Below are 21,742 nucleotides of genomic sequence, written 5' to 3'. Positions count from 1 at the left end.
GAACATGTAGAATGCTTATAGCAACCATATAATCAAGAGAAAGATATCTTTAAATTTAAATAAAATTTCATGACATTTTATGTGCTTATGCCCTACATTCTCCCTAGCTTAAAAGCATCATTAGAAGATGTCTTCTAAGTGTGAGACCCTCATCACAACTTGTGAAGGAAGCAAAGTACAACTTACTCACAAATTACTGTGCATGTCTGTTCTAACCTATTGTGGACTAGCAGAACAGCTGACACAAATGCACATTTCTATTTTGCCTCAATCAGAAACTCAAACTCACCCAAATTCAAACTGGTAGATATGTTTAAAATTATTGTAGGATGCTTTAACCTACTTCCACCAAAAATGTCTGATACAAATGAATATAATTGAGATTCCATAGGGTTGCTAAGGCTAGGGTAGAGGAACTAGATCATTTATTTTCATTCAGTAGGCTAGAAAAAAAAAAAGAATGAAAAAGCCTAACTTGATTCCCAATCAGCCTGAAAGCTATTTCTTAGCTTTTAAATTGTCTTTCCCATTTAAAAAAAGGCTAAGGAATTATAGCTCAGAAGCCGCCCCCTCAGACTTCCAGAAGTTGGATGACACGGGTGACTGTGGGAGCACTGGGAAGAATTCACTGGCAGATGCACCTACTGGGCTTTTCAAAGACAGCCTGGGACACAAAAGCAGGTCCAGCTGCAGGGCTCAGTCCTGGCCTGACTCCCTCTGGTTTTGGTTTTGTGGTAATGGGGGATGAACCCAGGGAATTACATGTCAACAGTATCTTTCAGGCTTAGAAATTCAGATATATCTAAAACTCTAATCTATTAATAGCTCTTCTACACCTTAGGCTTTCCTCTCAAATACTGTAAGGAGAAAAGTTCAATTTATATTAGCTACTCAAATAATACTTGCAGTTTATGTAAAAATATAAGCTTGGTGAATGATCAGCTATGTAGGCATCCTTCATGTAGTTTAATTTGTGTCTTGCAGACAAATATTCTTCCTTAGTGATAGATTCACATCACACATACCTCTCATTATGCCTCCCTTCATCACCGTGGTGGTGGACTCTAGCATTTTGGATGATTGATGGAAAGAAAAGAGTGCATCAAATTTTAATCAAGTTTTCAACTTTATTAAAATACTGATATTTATTATAAATTTTGTTCTATTTTCTCAACTTATGAAGACAACGTCTTTGCGTGTTTTTGTGGCCTCTTTTTAAATGAGTCTAATCTTACTAAATACGAAAGGGTGACTGGGAAGGAGTGGCAGGGACAGGGTGGCAGGGACTGGGGTGGCAGGGACGGGGGTGGGGCAGAGCCCTGGCCCTGCTTTAAACACATATTACGGTCACTTGACCACTTCTGTCACTCCTGTAAAAAAAAAGCAGAGACAGAGGTCACCCTTCAAATCTACACACTCCTGCTAATTTGGGATGTTGCACCACACGTGCTGCATTTGCAGTGGCGAAGTTGCTCCAATGTCTGGTTCCTCACAGTGCACGTGATCAGTGAGGCTGACGTCTTCAAACTCCCCCTCATCACACACAACTTTATGTTCATCCTGGGGAACTGGAGAACATCATCAAAAGTGAAATTAGCCAGGTTCAGAAAGCCAAAGGCCACATGTTTTCTCTCATGTGTGGAAAATAGACCTAATGCAAATACAAGCAATATTATGAAAAACAGATCACGCTAAGGGGAAGTCACTTAACAGGAGAGGGAGAATAATACAACGAAGTTAAGGAGGCAAATATGGTTGATGTACTTTCCATAGAAGAAAGAATATAGATTTTTTAAGCCTTTTGAAACCACCATAAGAAGGGGACTAAGGTAGAAAGAGAAAAACATAGGAGAAGAACCATTTGGATCTTAATATACATATACATAGAAATGTCACAGCGAAACTTCCTGTATAGCTATTAAGCAAACAAAAATGTCTTTTTTTCAAAAAACAGAACAGGAAGGTAAAACAGGTACTGTCCAGGGGGTTGATAACAGTGCGAGGGGGGAGGATATAAGAAAAGGGTATAGGAGGGTGAATATGGTGCAAATGTTGTTATATACTCATGTATGAAAATGGAAAAATGAGACCTGTTGAAACTGTTCCAGGAATGGGGGGATGGGGATAACGGATAATTATGGAGGGGGTGTATTCAACTACGATATACTGTAAGAACTTTTGTAAATGTCACACTGAACATCTAGTACACCAGTACCATGATTTTAAAAAGAACAATACAATTTTAAAAAGAATAAAACATTCCCTCTGTGGGCCCTGGGGTCCTGAGGTAGGCTCAGCAGCGTGGCTGTGAATGATTGCTAGAACTTGCCTTGACACATTTTGTGCAGGTCAAGCTGGAACTACAGATCCTGAAGATCCCAGGTTAATTCCATCTTGTCTCTGGCAAGCTTGCAGATGGTCTCCGCCTTCTTGTCTTCAATCTCCTTCAACACTGCATTGAGGGCAATGCATTTTCCAATGGCACCCATCTTTCTGGAGAGCTGTTGTACACCTTCTTTAGGTTCCAGATCTTCTACCATCACCTCCAGGGGGCAGTCTTTTGGTGCCTGTGTCTCACAGATTGGCTTCTGGTCAGCAGCCATACGCTCTCCATGGGCCACCATGGCCTCCTGCTGGTGGCACAGGCTCTGGTCTCCCTCCTCCTGCAAGCCAGGCGGCTCCTGGCTATTCACCTCCATGAAAGCCTTGAGGTCTAGGTCTTCCTGCAGCTGGCCCGGCTTCTTGGCCAGTTCTTCTTCACATTCTGCTCTGCAAGCAGGCTCATGTTGTCATCCTGAAGCTGGGCCAGGTGCTCCTTGAGCACCGGGTTCAGGTCAGTCAAGATCTCCCAGTTCTCTGTGCTCTTCATGTCCTCCTTTCCATCCACTGCCTGCTCGCCCAGGATTCCAGCTGTCTGCTCCAGGACCAGCAGCCGCTCCTCCAGCTCCCTTTTGTGGCGACTCAGCCTGTCATTCTCCCACACTTGGGCCTTTAGCTTACCCACCAGGCACTCTAGTGCTTATCTCAACTGCTGGGCCTCCTCCTTCAGTCGCTGTTCTGCTGCAGTGGGCCCGGCTGGGGGCTGTGGGGTTGACAGCTCTTCCAACAGGCTCCTCACTTCCTCCAAGGTGGTCTTCAGCTGGTGAACTTGGGCGCTGCACTCCTTATTTTCCTTTAGGATATGCATTTGTGCCAAGGTTTGCTTCATCTGGCTGGAGGACTGCAGCAGCCTGGCCTCAGACAGCTCCAGCTTCTTCTGATGCTCTTCCCTGCTCAGCTGCATGGCTTCTTTTTCAGCCAAGAGGATTTGAAGCTTCTTCTCCAGCTGCAAGTTCTTCTCTTCCATGTGTTCAGTTTTGTTGTTGCATAGGTTAAGGGCATCTTGTTCCAGGTCCTTCTTCCTTGATGTTACAATGGCCTCCCAGTTTATGACAGGAAAAGCCTCATACACAAGCTTTTTGTTACTACTGATGCCAGTGTCTGGTGAAGGGACACTGGCAGGTATACACCTTCACAAGCTGTTGGTGCAGGAGCATCACAGTTTTGGGGCACATCCTCACAAACAGTGAGTAACTCAGGGTTACCATTTTTTATCTTTTGCTTTTTCTTTACCCCTACAGGAACACCAGGGCTTTTCTATGCTGCAATGCATTCAGCTTTTTCTTGGCTGCAGCCAATTTCTGCAGTCTGATTTCTTCAGGAATATCTGGGCTTAGAAGAGGAAGGTGGGGGGGTCGACATGACCCCACAATCAATGGAGCTCCTTCTCAAACACTCACCAAGATCTTTGTCCACCACACGACAATCTTCCACCAACACTTATCACAGTCTTTATCCACACTCACGACAATCTTCCTCCAATACTTAAGATCTTTCTGCAACACTCACACTGATCATCCTCCAATATACAACACAATCTTCACAGTATGATCTTCCGTCTCCAACAAAAACCACAACCTTCTTCCCACACACACCCCAATTTTCCTCCCAGACACACCTCAATCTTACTCCCACACACAGAAACAGTCTTCTCCCCCACACACACCACAATCACTACGACACACTCAGCGCACCATGTTCCTCCACCTCCAGCCAGCACCACGTCCTCTACTCCAACAGCTCGCAGGGGTGTGAGCCAGAAAAGGCAGATGCAGGGGATGCTAAGCAGCTTGGAATGTGGAATGTGGGCGTGGCCTGAATCCTCGCACGCCATTGGTGGGTGAGTAAGATGCAGGAGAAAGGGTTTGTGAGGGATGGGAAGGGTCACAATGAGAGCAGGTGCAGCCCCTGCCCCAACCTCACCCACCCACTGAGGGTGGGGGTGGGGCAGGTCTCCCTGGGTGTCTATGCATAGCTTTCAAGGCAATGGCTTATGGTATTTATGCTTCACAGAGTTCTAGTTATCTGCAGCACCTAAGAGGATGCTCTCTGGCCACTGCCTTGGTCCTCCTACAATGTAGACCCCTGATTAGGGGGCCTCGGACCTCAGGCCTCAGGAGGTGGTCAGCAGGTGACAGTGCATCACTTTATGGTCCCTTTCCAGATTCCTCACAGCCGTGTCCCACACCTCTATGTTTTAGAAATCCCATCCAGGGTATCCCCCATCCAGTCCTCCACACAGTCCCCTTTCCACAATGCCCCACCCCTGCTTTCCTGAGGGTCCCTGATCTCAGTAGAGTATATGATCCCCACCCAGCTGGACTCAGTCCTGGTCTCCTACTTCCCAGCTGCTGCTCCTCCCACACCTCCAAAGAAAATAAAATTATCCCTCCATAGTCTTAAAAGCATGAACTTGAGGAGAAAATGTCTCCATTAATTCCATCTATTAACCAAAAATGTCAAAGAAAAATAAAGAAACATATGAAAGTAATGTACACTTGAATAATCTGTAATCTAATTCCATAAGAATTGCTATAATTCAAGTATCTTTTCCCCCCCCAGTACTGGGGATTTAACTCAGGGCCCTCTCATTTGCTAGGAAAGTTTTCTCTTCTACCTACTGAGGTAAGATCTCAGCCCAAAGACCTTTTTATAATTATTATTTCTGGTGAAATTTAATTAGAAATATAATAACTGGGATTCCTCTTAGGTTATTTGTTAATAAAATACTTTGCAAATTCCAGCCACAAGTATACAAAGCAGGTTACATAGGTGTGTTTCAAGGGTGTGTTTGAAACAAAGGGTGTGTTTCAAGGAAAAACTACAGTAATTCTAACTTTTGGTACCTTGACAAGGTTGTTGTACATATGTTACAACAATATTATAGAAATGGCACATCACGTTCCACATTTTATTTTCATGTTAAGACTAACTTGAATCTCAAAACCATAAATCCATACACCTATTTCTTTTTCGTTGACTTAAATTCATGGTTTATTAAACAAAGTCTGCATACAAATATTTATCATGTCTGTTACATGTAACACACAGGAACATCTTTTAACAAATTCATTATTCCCTCAACATCTTTTTATTATAAACACATGTATCAAAACAATCCTGAACATACTTCCATACTGCTAGTTGTCAGCACCCACAGCAATTAAAAAATTAACACAATTTGTGACAATATTTATTGTAGCTGCTACTTTAATCAGTTGCATCTGCAGCTCTTTCACTAAGTAAGCTGGATAAAACATGCCATGTAGGCTTTTTCTTTTTCAGATTTTATGTTTCAGAAGCACATTTCTGACACTTTTTGCCATGCATTCATGTTATAAACCTGAATTCTAGCTGGAGTACTCTCAGTTCACATTTAAATGACAGTGCCTTAACAAGAGAAAGAAAAATTCTGCTGCATTTTTCCTCCATTACCTGAAAACATAATGGTGGTGGTGTACACATATTAAATATATTCTTACAAATGTCTAGGTCATGTTTACCAGGTGGAATTCTCTTACTTACTGTGTGGGTAGTTTGCATTGTGATATTTAACAAAAACACTAATATGAGTAGAATGTTGTTGATTGAAGACAAATTTGAGATCCATTCAAATTAATTGTTATATGTTTGTCCTTCTGGTGGCTGCAGAAGCTTCATATTTTCCTTGGACATTATTAGATGTCTTAGCTCTTGAAGTATAACTTTAATGCTATGTGAATTTTGCTAACATTGTTATCCTCTGTGCATCCACCTGAAAGAGGAGGAAAAGTACACTTAACTTCCAAGTCAGGTACTATGGAACCATAGCAGATGAAGTAGAACTTGCCTGTAATCTAGGAACTCAGGGGGCAGAGGCAGGAGAATCACAAGTTTAAAGTAGCCTGGGTTACAGGCTGTCTCAAAAACAAAAATAAGAAGAAAGTACTATGGAACAAATTTTTGAAAGTACTTTAATAAGAATGCTATACTAGGAAATTACAAATTCAAAAAATATACTATGAAAAGACAGGTTCACAATGAGTATACCATTTAGGAAAAATATTCCTTCTTTAATAGGAAGTTCCTAAAAATCTGGATTTTTTTAAATGTGTGTGCTTTTCTGTATTTTCCTATAAACATGTGGTGAACTTTGGTCATTAGACCAATGGAATACAATTGAAGACCCAGAATTAAAGTCATCTGATTCTCAATGACAAACATTGTTTTTTGGGTGGTGGTGGTATTAGAGTTTGAAGTCCAGGCCTTACACTTACTTCGTAGGCAGGAAATCTATCACTTGAGCCACACACAGCAACAGCCATCATGATTCTCTACAAAGGAGCCAAATACGTACACTGGAGAAAAGACATCCTCTTCAACAAAAAATTCTTGAAAAACTGGTTATCAACATGTAGAAGAGTAAAACTAAATCCTTCTCTCTCACCCTGCACAAAAATCAATACAAAATGTATCAAAGAACTTAATGTAAAACTTGAAACTACTACAAGGAAAACACGTGTACATAGAGGCAATGACTTTCTGAAAGAGGACTCTAATAAGCCCAGGAATAAGAACTGACAAATGGGACTACATAAAATTAAAAACTTCTGCACAGCAAAGGAAACAATTAACAGAATGAAGAGATAGCCTACATATGGAAGAAAATCTTTTCCAGCTACCTGATAGGGAACTAATATCCAGGAAAGATCAAGAACAAATAATATTAAAAACAAAAAGAACAAATAATCCAATACATCAATAAATGGGCAGATGAACTGAACAGACTGTTCTCAGAAGAAATACAAATGGCTAATAAATATATGAAAACATGCTCAGCATCCTTAGCTATCAGGGAAATGCAAATGAAAACTACATACCATCTTAACCTCAGTCATAATAGCTTTCATAATGAAGAAAACAAACAACAACAAATTATGGCAAGGATTGGAAGACGGTGACCCTTATATACCATTGGTAGAAATTAAATTAGTGCAGCCACTGTAGAAATCAGTCAGTTAGCTAAAAAATATAAATCTAGGTGCCAGTGGCTCATGCCTCTAATCCTAGCTACTCAGGAGGCAGAAATTAGGAGGATTGTGGTTCAAAGCTCGCCTAGGCAAATAGTTTGTGAGATACTATCTCAAAAAACCCTTCACAAAAATAGGGCTGGTAAAGTGGCTCAAGGTGAAGGCCCTAAGTTCAAGCCCTAGTACCACAATATATATTTATACCAAATATAGATCTTGCTAAACCATCCCTGAGGGTATACTCAGTATAAAAAGAGATACCTACACACTTACAATATTCAGATGAATCATAATAACCAAGTTATAGAATCAGCCTAAATGCCTATAAATGGATGAACATTTAAAGAAAATGTGGTAAATCTACACAATGGAGTATTATTCAACCATAAACTAGAACAAAATTACATCACTTACAGGAAAATGGATGGAACTGTATGGAAATTATTATGGTAAGGGAAATAAGGCAGAATTGGGAAGACAATACATGAATTTCTCATTTGCAGAAGCTATCTTAAGAGAAGACCTGGATATGAATCCACACAGCTATGCACACCTGATTTCTGACAAAGGTGCCCAAAACATACAGTGAAAAAAAGATAGCCTCTTCCACAAATGTTGCTGGGAAAACTGGGTATCTGTATGCAGAAAACTGAAACTAGATCCATGTCTTTCACTCTACAAATATCAAGAACATTATTAAAGGACCTGAAACTTTGAAGCTAGTGTAGGAAAGAGCAGTGAATACACTGGAACTTGCAGGCATAAGCAATGACTTCTAAATAGAACTCAAATGGCTCAGCAACTAAGAGAAAGGATTGACAAATGGGACTACACGAAACTAGAAAGCTTCTGCACAACAAAAGAAATGGTCTCTAAACTGAAGAGGCTGCCACAGAATGGGGGAAAATCTAGCTTTACATCTGACAATAGGAACATCCAAAAAGCTCAAAAAAATAAACTTTCCAAAACATCAATGCCGCAATGAAGAAATGGGCAAATGAACTGAACAGTGCTTTTTCAAAAGGAGAAATCCAAATGGCCAAAAAACACATGAAGAAATGCTCACCATCCTAGGCCATATAGGAAAGGTAAATCAAACCCAGGTTAAGATTCTACCTTACTCCTGTTAGAATGGCTATCATCAAGAATGCAAACAACAACAAATGTTGGCAAGGATGTGGGGAAAAAGGATCCCATATACACTGTTGACGGGAATGTAAATTAGTACAACCACTATTGAAAACAGTATGGGGGCTTTTCAGAAAGTAAAAAAAGAACTGCCATATGATCCAGCTATATCACCCCTAGGGATATACCTGAAGGAATGTAAGTCAGGTTATAATAAAGACACCTGCACATCCATGTTTACTGTAGCATTATTTACAATAGCTAAACTATGGAAACAGACAACAACAACAATCAACTGTTAGATAGATTAAGAAAATATAGTATTTATATACAATGGCATTTTATTCAGCCGTAAAGAAGAATGAAACTTTGTTGTATGAACATCATCTTAACTGAAGTTGACCAGGTTCAGAGAGCCAAAGGCCGATTATTTTCTCTCATATTGTGGAATATAGGTCCAGTACAGATGCAAGCAATATTATGATAAACAGGTCACACTAAGGGGAAGTCACTATTGGGAAAGAGAGGGTAATAGACGAAGATAAATGTGGTTGATATATTTTCCATACAAGAATGAATATGGAATTTTTAAACCTGTTGGAATCACTATAAGAAAGGGAATAAGGTAGGGAGGAGAAAAATACAGGGGATGAACTAATTCAGGTCATAATACATACATACATGGAAATGGCAGAATGAAACACACTGAAGAGCTATGTTAAACAAAAATACCTATTTGTCAAAAGTGGAGAACAGGAAGGCAAAACAGATCCTGTCTGGGGGGTTGGTACCACTGGGAGGGGGCAGTAAAGGGTGAAGGAGGCTGAATATAGTGGAAATTATGTACTCATATACGAAAGTAGAAAAATGAGAACTGTTGAAACTATTCCAGGAATAGGGACAGGAGGGATAAGGGGAAATGATGGAGAGGATGAATTCAACTATGATATATTGTAATAACCTTTGCTAATCTCACAATACATCCCTAGTACAAAAGTATTAAGATAATAAAAAATAAATAGAATAAAAATTTTAAAAAAGGCATGACAGTATAGGGGAACTATTTGAGAAGGGGGAAGGGGATAAAAGAGGGTACAAGGGCTGAATATGATCAATGTACATTACATACATGTATGAAAATATCATGATGAAATCCACTACTCTGTACAAGTGACACATGCTAATAAAAAAGAAATGTTATAGTTAATAACTGCTTTCTAAGCATTGTTACAAATTCCTTCTTAATGATACAAAGTCAGAAAGTTCCTATTTCCAATGCCACTGACCAAAATCTGGGTGATTATTTCAAACTGAAATTTAGGTAAGAACTTCTAACCTGCTTTCAGATTTTTCTTTTCAATGTATTTTATGTACTGTGCTAAATTAATCTTCCAGTGTGAAAGACTGACAGAATGGAGCTGGAGCTCTTAAAGACCCACTCCAGAAGCAATAGATATAGCAGTAGTGCTATGCTCCTTTGCCTAGCTGCCCCCATCAATTTTCTTCTTTTTCAAATGATCTCTTAGTGAATCTCTGACTTCTCCTAAAAACGATCCATTCTGGGTCTGGAGGCATGGTGCAAATGCTAAAGTGCCAGCCTGGCAATCCTGAGACCATGAGTTAAAAACCCAGTGCCAGGAAAACAAAAACAAAAACAAAAAACCATTAACTGTCAGCAACTCTCCTAACACCTGCCCTTTTCCTAAGGGCTGGAAAACCACTTATACAGCCATTTTTTAGGGGGTGGCGAGTTGGGGGAGGAGACTGAAGTTTGAACTCAGGGTTTCATGCTTAAAATGCAGGCACTCTACTGCTTGAGTCAGACCTCCAGTTCATATTGCTCTGGTGATTTTGGAGATGGGGTCTAATGAACTATTTGCCTGGGCTGGCCTTGAATCACGATCCTAGCTTCTCAGCCTCCCAGGTAGCTAGGCTTACAGGCATGAGCCACAAGCACCCAGTTCACACAGCCTTTTTAAATCTAACATTAGAGCTTATCCACTGGGACCTGCCTATCCTCCATCTACTTTCACCCTGCATATTTGCAAATAAAAGATGAAACAAATAGCAAGGTGACCCAAATACTTAGGCAGCAAATCTGGGAAATGAAAGGTCTCCTACTGGCGTTGAAAAGCTCTACCATAAAATCACACATTAAGTATAAAGCTGTACACAGGCTCAAAAAAGATCCAACAGGCCATAAGCTCTCACTTGTGGCTGATCTTAAACATATGAGATTATATATCAAATGGGATTTATCCCAAAAATACAAGACACTTCACTATTTTTTTTGGAAGTCAATATAACATATCATATGAGTAGAACAGAGAACAAAAACCATGATTATGGCCAAACACAGTGCCTCACAGGAGAATAGCAGTTTGAGGCTAGCCCAGGCAAAATATCAGTAAAACCCCATCTCAACAAAGAAGCAAGGTATGGCAGTTCACACTTGTCATCCCAGCTATACAAAAGCTGTGTGAAGTAGGAGTATTGTGTTCCAGGATAGCCTGAGACCCTACCTGAAAAATAACTAAAGTAAAAGGGTTGGAGGTGAGGCTCAAGTGGTGGAGCACCTACTTAGAAAGTGCAAGGCACTGAGTTCAAACCCCAGTATCACCAAAAAACTAAAACATGATCATCTCAATAGATGCAAAAGAAAAAAAAAGCACTTAAAATTTTCAGGCTTTCATAATAAAACAGCCATCTGTAATAAAACTAGGACACTCACCAAACTAGGACAGAAGGGAACTGCCTTGTCCTCATTTAAGTAGTCTACAAAACACAGACAGTCAACATCATCCTTAATGTAAAAAACAAATGCTTTTCTCCTAAGACAAAGAGCAAAATAAGGATGTCTGGAGTGCCTGTACTCAGCACAAATATTCAACACTGTTCTGGAACTTTTAGACAGAGGAATTAGGCAGGGGAATTAAGTAATAGTCAGATTGGAAAGAAAGAAGTTTTTCAGATGACATGATCTTGTACAGACATAATTTGAAGGAACACACTAAAGAAAGCAGCAGAACTAATAAACAAGCTCAGGAGGGGTTCAGGATACAGAAAAAAAACCATATTTGCATTTCTGTGCAATTGCCGTGAAGAATCTGAAAACAGAAATTAAGTAAGTGATGTCATTTACAATAGGATCAAAAAGTACCAGACCTATGCACTAAAAACCATAAAATAATATTGATAGAAATTAAAGATGGATCATGGATCCATGGATCAGAAGACTTAACATTTTAAGATGACAATATTTCTCAAGTTGATCCACTGCTGCAATTCAATTCCTATAGAAATTTCAAGTAGACTGGCATGGTTGTACATATCTGTAATCCCAGCACTAGGAAGGGTGAGGGAGGAGGATCACATATTTGAGGACAGCCTGGACTGCATAAAGAGACGCTGTCTCAAAGAAAAAAAAAAAAAAAAACCAATAAGAAAACTTTCAACTATCTTTCTTTCTTGCAGTAAGGAACACATCCATCCTAAAATTCATGTGGGAATGCAAATGAAAAAGAAGAAAAAGTTCTGATTTCAAAATTTACTACAGCTGGGTGTCAGGTGGCTTTCCTCTGGAATCCTGGCTTCTAGGAGGCAGGGATCAGGAGGATAGCTGTTGTAAACTAGCCTCAGGCAAAGAGTACAGGTGACCCTATCTTGAAAAAACCCATAACAAAAAGAAAAAGAACCAGTGAAGTGGCTCAAGTGATAGAGCACCAAGTGACAGGCCCTGAGTTTAAATTCCAATGACACCTCCCCCCCAAAAAAGAAAACTTTACCACAATCTTCAGTACTTTCCTAAGGATAGACATACAGATAAATAGAAGAAAGTTGAGAATTCAGAAGGAAATTATTTTATTTATGGTTGTTTCAACAAGGGGGGGCAAGAAAATTCAATGGAAATGGAAACAATAATAATCTATTCAATAAATAGTCCTGAGAAATATGGACATCCACATTCAAAGGAATAAAGCTGGACCTTAATTCATAACATTTGCAAAATAACTCAAACTGGATCATAGTCCTAAATTAAGAGCTACAACTAAAAATGTGTGCAAAGGAAATAAGCCAATCTTTGTGACCAGTTCTTAGACAGGACACCCAAAGCCCACCTGATAAAACAAAGAGTAGGTAAACTGACTACATGAAATTAAAAGCTTTTGAAAGAGCCACTAGAGGTATCAGCACGGGCACACCTGAGAGAGCCTTGGGCATGACGACTCTCCTGCTGCTCTCCGTGATCATGGCCTTTGTGCTAGGCCGCCACTATTGTTGCTATGACAGGCTTCTGTGCTGCCAAGCAGAACTACAGCAGGAGATGGCTGTGGGAATGTGATAAAAATGCTGCCTAGTGTTTTGCTAGAAACAAGAAAGCCTCTACTACGCAGGACCCATTCTATCCCAACATGAGGTGCGGCTGGAAGAAACCCTGTTGCTGAGAGCCTCTTCCTCCTGGAAGCCTTGATATCCAATGCTGACGCTCCTCTAACACGCTCTCTCCCTGCTCCACAGGCTCTCTGGCAATTAAGAGAACACTCCTCTCCCATTCTAGTGCCAGACAGGAGAGGAACCCTGCTGTACCCACCCAAAACAGAAGTCCAAAGCCTGGAGCAGGTCTGACTGGCCTCTCCCCCTTTCTACTTTGGGAAGCTGGAGACTTCCCCAGTTCCATCCCACTGTTCTACTCCATGTCCAATTTTCTGCTTCGCATTAGAGCCATATGCCTAGGGATCTCTTCTGAATCCAGCAATTCATTCACAACCGTGTGTGTGTGTGTGTACACACATATGTACCCTATCCACTTTTAATGTAAGAACATACGGGTACCACACAATACACTGTAGGTTTTGAGGCTGTGGAGCTAGGGACATAACTCGTGGTAGGCATTTGCCTGACATGTCAGAGGACCTGGGTTGAATTCCCAGCACCTCGTTAAAATGGACAGAAATCCAAAAGTGTGACAATGCTGCATGGGAAACCAGCACAACCATAGGTTCTGGTGGGAGTGTGAAATGCCCACAGCAGGCAAATTGGCAATAGCCATTAAAGATACAAATGTATCTTTTTAAATTAAAAACTCTTACCAGTCATGGGTGACACAGGAGTTCCAGCCACTGAGCAGCCTGAGGGGGGAGAATCATTTGAACCTAGAAGTTCACCACCAGCCTGGGCAATAGAGGGCAACCACACTTCAAAACAAACCACAAGAACTTTGATAGTGCAAACCATACCATGGAGAAAAGTAAAAAGATGGTAGAGTGCCTGCTCTCACAATTAAATAATAAAAGGCTAAGATCCCAATTAGAATGTGGGCAAAAGCAGATGTGGTCACAGCAGCTTCTAAGATGGCTCCCTAGAACCCCCCAACTCCTACATTCAAGCCTAATGTAATCCTTTCTTTGAATATGGGCAGACCTATGATTTGATTCTTTTAAAAACATTTCCCGTGAACTCTGCATGCTCCATGTCCCGGTCTCCTGGCCCAGTCTCCAGCCACCGGCATGGTGTTGCTAGCCAGGCCCAGGCTGGAGGGCTGCAGAGGGCACTGCACATTCCTGCAGCTGCAGACTGTACTCCAGGGTGTGCAGTCTGGTGATGACCCAGCTGAGTAGAGGTGTATGAGGACTTCTCGAGTTGGCCTGACACCCACAGCATTGCTTTGAACAACTCTTTCTACCCTCCTGGAGGCAAGGAGTACAGCGACATGAGCATGGTGAGTATGCACAATGTCCCAGAGGGTGACCTGGAAGCAGCAACTGTGGTGCTTGTGCCAACAATGTGGGGGATGTAGGGTTGCTGCTGGCACTGATGTAGTGAGGCCGCTCATAGAGGATGTTGGGTCTGAGGGATCAGAAGACAAAAATGAGCCAGTGCCCTCATCCCCCATGAGAGCACTGTGGGCCCCATATCCTGGGACAGGCAGCTTCACAAGTCCTGGCCCATGGGAATGCCGCAAAATGCCACAAGGCTGGTAAGTAGAAGGATTTCGCAGAACTGTGTATATGTTCCTGCAGAAATGTTAAGAGACCATTCCACTCCTGACTCCTGCACCTCCCCTTCCCAACAGAGTGTGTTTCTACAGAGATATGCTAAAAGGCCTCTCCACCCAACTCCTAACTCCCCTCCCCAACAAAAAGAACCAAATTAAAAAAAACCCTCTGTGAACAACAGAGAGCTACTGATTTTCTGGGCTCCCTGTCCATCTCTAAGGGCAGCTTGTCTTTTCTCTCTAATAAATCCTACTTGTGTGCTGACCTTGTCATCCCACAAGTCAATTTGCTGCCTCATAAGCCAATTCTTTGGCTAGTGAAGGCAAGGACCCTTGGCACAAGTCTGAAACATTTCTGGCGACCACACAAAGGGATGTCTCTCCTGGACCATGGTCAGTACAGTTGAGCACCAAACCGTCAGGAGGCTGTCTAAGGTGCAACTGTGAGTCTCCAGCGCCCTGCTGGATACTCCTGCTGGGGGAAACCCCCTGCTGAGGACTAGCCAAAAGCAGACTTCCCTGTGCTGCTCCCCCATCTGTCTGTCTGTCTGTCTCTGTTTTTGTCTTCCTGAGGGACTTTCCCATCACAGTATTGGATCAACAGCTCCTAGCCAACTTTGGCTTCACAGTGATTCTGCCTCTGGGGGTGCTTTCTGCTCCCTCCTTGAGAGCCAAGACCAAGCCCAGGGTTGGTCTTGAAATCAACATTGAAAGAGTCCTGCTTGGTTTCAACATCTGGCAATCTTCTTCTCCCACCTGTCAATACCCTCTTCTGCCAGAGGCAGCAACCCAACTGTAGCTATTTTGTGTGGCTGACAGTGTTCCAGTATCCCCTAGTGGGAACGACCTGAAAGCATACCTAATTGCTAATCCCTTGAGTGAGTGTTGTGTCTCTAGGCTCTGTTCCCCCTCCCCAACTTAGGATATCAGGTTGCCCCTTCTGTCCCCAGCAGAGGTGGCAAACTTTCTACCTTATTCCTCTCACCACTTCCTAAGTTGTCTCTGTCCTCCACTCCCTTCCCACGCCTATCCCTACTGTGACCCAACCTTCCCATGGGGACTGTTCTCTCTGTCTTCTTATGACCTCTCTGATATCCTCCAGCATTTATTCTACCACCTCCTTGGCCCAGGGGCCATGATTGTGTGAAGATTAGAGAAGAGTCTAGGGAATTTGGCATCGCCACAGTGGCCTAGCCTTTGCTCTAGGTTTGTCTGGGAGAATGCCCCTGGGAGAAAAAGGGACACCTCTTCCACCTTTTTAAGTATAACGTTCCCTTTTTGGGGCTCTCCTGGACTATTCTTCCCCAGAGAGAAGAAGACATGTTATCTGCCCGATCCCCTCATGTACAGAGCCTTTGTGGTGGTTATTAGTCCATTTATTCATAGGGTCCTATTTGAGTTGGCTTGCTTCTTTTGGTGGAAGCATATCAAGTACTTGGGATATAGGGTAAGGAGACAAGGCACCTCATCAGTTAGTGGCTTCAGTAGGGTGACTGGAATCCAAGCCACAGTTCAACTTCCTTCGGTCCTAGCCATCGGAGGCAGAAGGGAGTCATGATGCCGTGACACCCATCATTGTTCAGTCAGTGTCTGAACAATGGACGCTGATAATGGGGAGACTCTGACTATGAGTTCTTTGGCCTTGTAGATGGGACCTGCTCATTCCAGTCTTCTGGCCTCAGTGCCTGAAAAATCCCCACTGGCTTGCCTATTGAAACACTGGAAGGACCTAGACCCTTACAACCTTAAGAAGAAGACCCTCATCTTTTTCTGTGCTGAGGCATGGCCCAAGTATCCTTTGGGAGATCAAGAGAGGTGGCCCCCTGAGGGCTCTATACATTATAATTCTGTCCTGCAATTAGATCTTTTCCCTAAGAGGGAGGAACAATTAACCAAAATTCCTATGCCCAGCTTTTCTTTTCCCTCCAAGACCATCCAGAATGGCTCAACAAGTGCCATTTGGACACCCAGATCATTACTATGGTCTGCGGCCTCATCCCCCTAAGGAAACTCAGAGCCAAAAACCCTTGCAAATACCCAAAAGCCAAAATGAAGGATCAAAAGATCCTCCCCAATTAACAGTCACAGCCCCTCCCTTGCCACCTAGCTACCCTGGGCCTCCACATGGGTGCTATCCCTTAAAACAGGGAGTGGCAGGCAGGGAGAGGTAGTATCTATGTTTCATTCCAATTGTCAGATCTAAACGATATGAAAAAGGACCTGGGAAACTATATAGATAATCCTGATCAATACATCCAGGCCTTTATCACCATAATCTAAAACTATGACTCAGCCTGGAAGGATGTCATGATCTTACTGGACCAAACCCTTACCTCCCTTGAAAAGCAGCGAGTTTTGGCACAGGCCACCCAAATGGGAGATGATTTTCACCTCCAATGGGCTCCTATGGCCCCAGCCCAGGGAATGAGGGATTAGAAATGGCCCAGATACCAACAGGGGCATAAGCAGTTCCCCAAGCAGACCCCTGCTGGGACCCAAACGATCTGGGGGATGAATGGAGGAGACATCACTTTATCTACCTAGTAGTGGAGGGACTAAAAAGGGCCAAGGTTAAGCCATTAAACTATTCCTGGGTGGCTACTTTACAACAGGGTCCTGATGCCATTTTACAGCATCTTAAGAACACAATTCAAAAACATACCACTGTAGACTCAGAGTCACAGGTGGGGGAGGTTCTCCTTAAGGATAAATTTTTAACCCAATTGGCACCTGACATCCATAGAAAACTTCAAGAGGTGGTAGCCAAAGGAGAAAAGTCTTTGGACTAACTGGTGCATCATGCCACCTTGATGTATTACAACTGGGACCTAACTAAAAAGATAAGGATAAAAAAATATTGGGACCTTATTGCTGCACTCAGGTTCTGCACCCCAACCCAACAAGGCCCCACTACCAGGACATTCTACCAATGCTGACAGGACTGTAGAGAGTGTCAAAGAGGGGGGCAGCCCAGGAGACAGCCCCAGCTCCCTCCGGGACCATGCCCCATATGTAAGGGCAGCCATTGGAGGTCTAAGTGCCCCTGTCTCTGGATGGAAGGTGGGATGCCACCTCCCCTGGATTGATGGGTCCTGGGGCCTCTTGTCTAGGCTCCACTCCTTGATATTAAAACTGGGGAGCCTCAGATTACCATCATGGCAGAGAAGCAAAAGGTCATTTTCCTTCTGGACAACAGAGCCTGCTTCTCTGTCCTATCTTTCTCTCCAGGTCCCAGGTCCAAACATAAAATAGTTAATTGGGGTATAACTGGCCAGCCTCTTGACCATTATCTCACCTGGCCACTGGCCTACTCCTGGGGGAACCTCCACTCTGTAAATTTTCCTTGTGGTCCCTGAAACTCCAATACCTCTGCTGGGGCAAGATGTATTGCCCCAACTAAAGTCCAAATTCTACTCCCTCCCAGGGAATACTTCTGCTTTCCCCTCACTGAAGAACAGGTAGATCCCACAGTTTGAACTGACAGTACAACTGTCAGTCGAGCAAAAACTGCTCTTCCTGTACAAGTAAAGCTAAAAACGCCCTCCAGTTCCCCCATCAAAAACAATAGCCCCTAAAGCATGAAGGGCGACAGGGTTTATTGCCCATTACTAACTCCCTAAAACAACAAGGACTTTTAATGGAATTCTTAAGTCCCTATAACACTCCTATTCTTGCTGTCCATAAGGGGTCAAATAAGTGGTGGTTGGTTCAGGCTGTCATTCCCCTTCATACAATTGTCCCCAACCCCTATACTCTATTGGCTCAAATACCGCCAGAAGCTCAATACTACTCTGTGCTAGATCTAAAGGATGCCTTCTTCTGCATTCCTTTACATCCTGATAGCCAGCCCTTGTTTGCCTTTGAGGATGCCACCAATCTCTCACAACAGCTGACATGGACGGTGTTGCCTCAGGGATTGAGAGACGGTTCACACCTTTTTAGCCAAGCCCTAACCAAAGACTTCCAGGGGTCACCTTCTCCAGTATGTTGATGACCTACTCTTATGAGGGTCTACTGAGCCTCTTGTTTCCAGAGCATGTGAATCCATTTTAAACTTTCTCTCAAGGCTACAAGGTCTCGAGAGAAAAAGCTGTCATGCCTTTCTCAGGTTACCTACCTTGGAATGATCCTGAAGGGGCAAACCCATTTCTTAAGTCCTGAACAGATTAAGCCAATTTTGGGGTATCCTTTGCCTAAGACTCTGTGCTAGCTGTGAACCCTTTTAGGGGTCACTTTGTTCTGTCATATTTGGATTCTAGGAGACGCAGACTTAGGTCCTTATACTGGATTCTTAAAAACTCTGTCTTGTCTTGAGTGGTACCCAGAGAGCAAAAAGTCTTTCCAAGCTCTCAAACAGGCACTCCAATCGGCTCCAGCCCTAAGCTTGCCTACTCAGGACTGTTTCCAACTATTATGTATATGAAAAGGGAGGCCTGCCCCTTGGGGTACTCACTCAGCTCTGAGGGCCTACCCCATAGCCAGTGAGATATCTGAGTAAGGAAATAGGCAATGTGGCAAGGGATGGCCTGGATGCTTAAGAGCCTTGGCAGCAGCCTATCTCTTAATCCCAGAAGCCCCCAATCTAATTCTTGGCCAGCTCCCAAACATATATACTCCTTATGATCTGGGAGGACTCCTAACCTCAAAAGGGGTACTATAGCTGTCAGATAACAAACTGCTCAAATATCAGGCTCAGCTCTTATAATGCCCAGATATAAGCCTCTGAGTGTATTCAGCTTTAAATCCAGCATCCCTTCTCCCCACAGAGGAGGGCCCAATCACACACTCATGAGAAAGTATTAGCTGAATGCTACTTGGCTAGGCCTGACCTCCTCGATTAGCCACTTCCAAATTCTGACCTCACCCTCTTTACAGATGGGCATTCATGAGTCCAAGAGGGAATTAGAGGGTGGGGGCAGCTGTGGTGTACCTTACTCAGACCCTATGGGCTGAGCCCCTGCCTCCTTCCACTTGGCTGAGTTGATAGCTCTCACCAAGGCATTACAACTATCTCAGGGAAAAAAATGCCTATATCTATACAGACTAAGTATGCCTTCCTGGTCCTCCATGTTCATGCAGTCTTTAGAAAGAATGAAGATTAGTAACTACAACAGGATCTCCCATTAAACACTCTCAAGAAATTCTAGACCTCCTAGAGGTAGTCCTACTCCCAAAGCAAGTGGCAGTAATTCATTGCTATGGGTGCCAATGATCTGAGAATGAAATAACAAAAAGAAATAATAGAGCTGACATGGCAGCAAAAGAGGCTGCCTATAAACATTATGTTAAGCCCTCCTTCTATGGGAGCAATCCCTTCTCCCCCAAATAGTCCTCAATACTCACCCACTGAACTCCAACAGGCCTCTGAGCAGGGGTATCGCCTTGACCATAGGAGATGGTGAATAACTCCTGAAGACAAGCTATTTCTTCCACAAAGTAGCCAATGGATGGTCCACAAAACCTTTCAATAATCCTATTGCTTAGGGATTCATAAAACCCTCTTGTTAGCTAGTCAATCATTTGAGGGGATAAAACTTAGAAGATACCCTCTAAGATATTATCAGAGGATGTGAAATTTGCCAGTGCAACAATCCCTGCAACTGTGCCCTGACTGTCCCTGGGACCCAGAGATGAGACACATATCCTGGGGAAGACTGGCAACTTAACTTTACTCACCTGCCAATAGGCCCAACCTTTAGATTACTCCTGGTCTTGGTAGATACATTTACTGGAAGGGTAGGATTCCCCTGTTCTTTAGGAGGATTAAGGCCCAGGAGGTAATTAAGGTCCTAATTAATGAGATTATCTCTAGATTTGGGCTTTCCTGGACTCTCCAGAGCGACAATGGGCTGGCCTTCCAAGCCGAAGTTACCCAGGAGATCTCCAAGGCATTGGGAATCAAATACCACCTCCACTGTTCCTGAAGACCCCAATCCTCTGGAAAGGTAGAATGGGCCAATGGACTGCTTAAGAGACATTTGTCTAAGTTGGCTCAACTCACCTCCCTTGGCCAAAGCTGTTATCGCTGGCCCTAACCTGACTCAGAAATACCCCAAACTCATTGGGTCTGATACTATTTGTGACACTATATGGGAGGCCATTTCTTTGAAATGATCTCCTCCTGGGCACTAAGACTGCCAATTTGGTGTCCCACACCACCCAGCTAGCCAAATTCCAACAGATTCTTTCTGAGCTGGGACAAGATGAGCCAACGCATCTTCCCCACTGTTTTGCCCAGGCAATATGGTCATAGTTAAACTTCCTCATGCCTCTTGAGGCCTCTCTGAGGCTCCTTGGGAGGAGCCGTACCCAGTCCTGTTATCTACTCCCACAGGAATTAAGGCTGTTGGACTGGATTCCTGGATTCACATCTCCTAAGCCAAACATTGGACACCAGAGCCTGATGAGCCCACTCAAAAGTCACACTCAGTCCCAGTAGCCTACTCCCATGAACCAGTGGAAGACCTCAAATATCTCTTCAAAAAAACCACGTCAGACACATAACTTATGTTCTCTCTCTCCCTCTCTTTGTGGGTTGTTTACATTCTTGTTCCCTGTATCTTGAGTGTTGGTTTGTGGGCGACCTCTCCCCAAGTAGACATGGCTCCAGCAATTGGCCTTAAATGGTAGGTACCTTATCCTGTGTGCCCTGTTCCTCATGCTCCACTTATTCTCATAATCTGTGCCTTACTCTGCCCTGTAACAATGGGTTCCTACCCGCCCCCCCGCCCCTTGTAGATGCACAGTATATCACCTTCCCTCTTGTGGCAATCAACTTGACTTATGTATTAAACAAGGACCCACTTTCTGCTGCCACAGGGGACAAACTTACATAATGGGGCCACTCTGGGACTCCTGTTGCATGTGTTATCCAGCCATGCCTCCTGGAGACTCAGTTCCAGCTCCTGTCCCTCTTCCTCCACATATAACCACCCTCCTGTCTTCCTCTAGTTACAGCCACACCTCTTGATAACCTGATTCCAGACCCTGTAGACCCACCATGCCACAATGTCCCTATACCTCTGCCTATCCCCATATGCTAGAAAGATGCTACAAAACAGACAGAGTCTTTTCCTGTTATGCAAATGGGAGAAAATATTCAATTGGAAATTTAACAACTAACAGCTATTGGGGTTATGCAGATCCAGTTTGCCCTATGGTGACAGGGCACCCAGACCTGTCTGCTGGATGTCTAACCCAAATGAATGGCTTAAAAGTCTCCCTCAACACA

The 21,742-nt window shown here is 43.2% G+C and overlaps 1 long non-coding RNA gene across 5 annotated transcripts in view; it reads right to left on the bottom strand.

Annotated features, from left to right (window-relative positions):
* Positions 1 to 831: 831 nt before the first annotated feature.
* The window catches only part of LOC141414950 (uncharacterized), a 114,775-nt gene continuing 93,864 nt past the window's right edge, over positions 832 to 21,742 (bottom strand). For 3 of the 5 annotated variants that reach the window (XR_012439967.1, XR_012439971.1, XR_012439970.1), the window contains 2 exons: positions 5,905 to 6,133; positions 837 to 1,568 (listed from right to left, as the gene is read on the bottom strand). This is a non-coding gene — a long non-coding RNA (uncharacterized lncRNA). Of the gene's footprint in view, positions 1,569 to 5,904; positions 6,134 to 6,635; positions 6,807 to 21,742 lie in introns of all 5 variants that reach the window. The other 2 variants (XR_012439969.1, XR_012439968.1) reach the window with 2 other exon arrangements.

Source organism: Castor canadensis, chromosome 12, assembly GCF_047511655.1.
Source record: "Castor canadensis chromosome 12, mCasCan1.hap1v2, whole genome shotgun sequence".
NCBI classification, from domain to species: Eukaryota; Metazoa; Chordata; class Mammalia; order Rodentia; family Castoridae; genus Castor; species Castor canadensis.
This window is presented reverse-complemented; position numbering and strand designations above follow the sequence as displayed.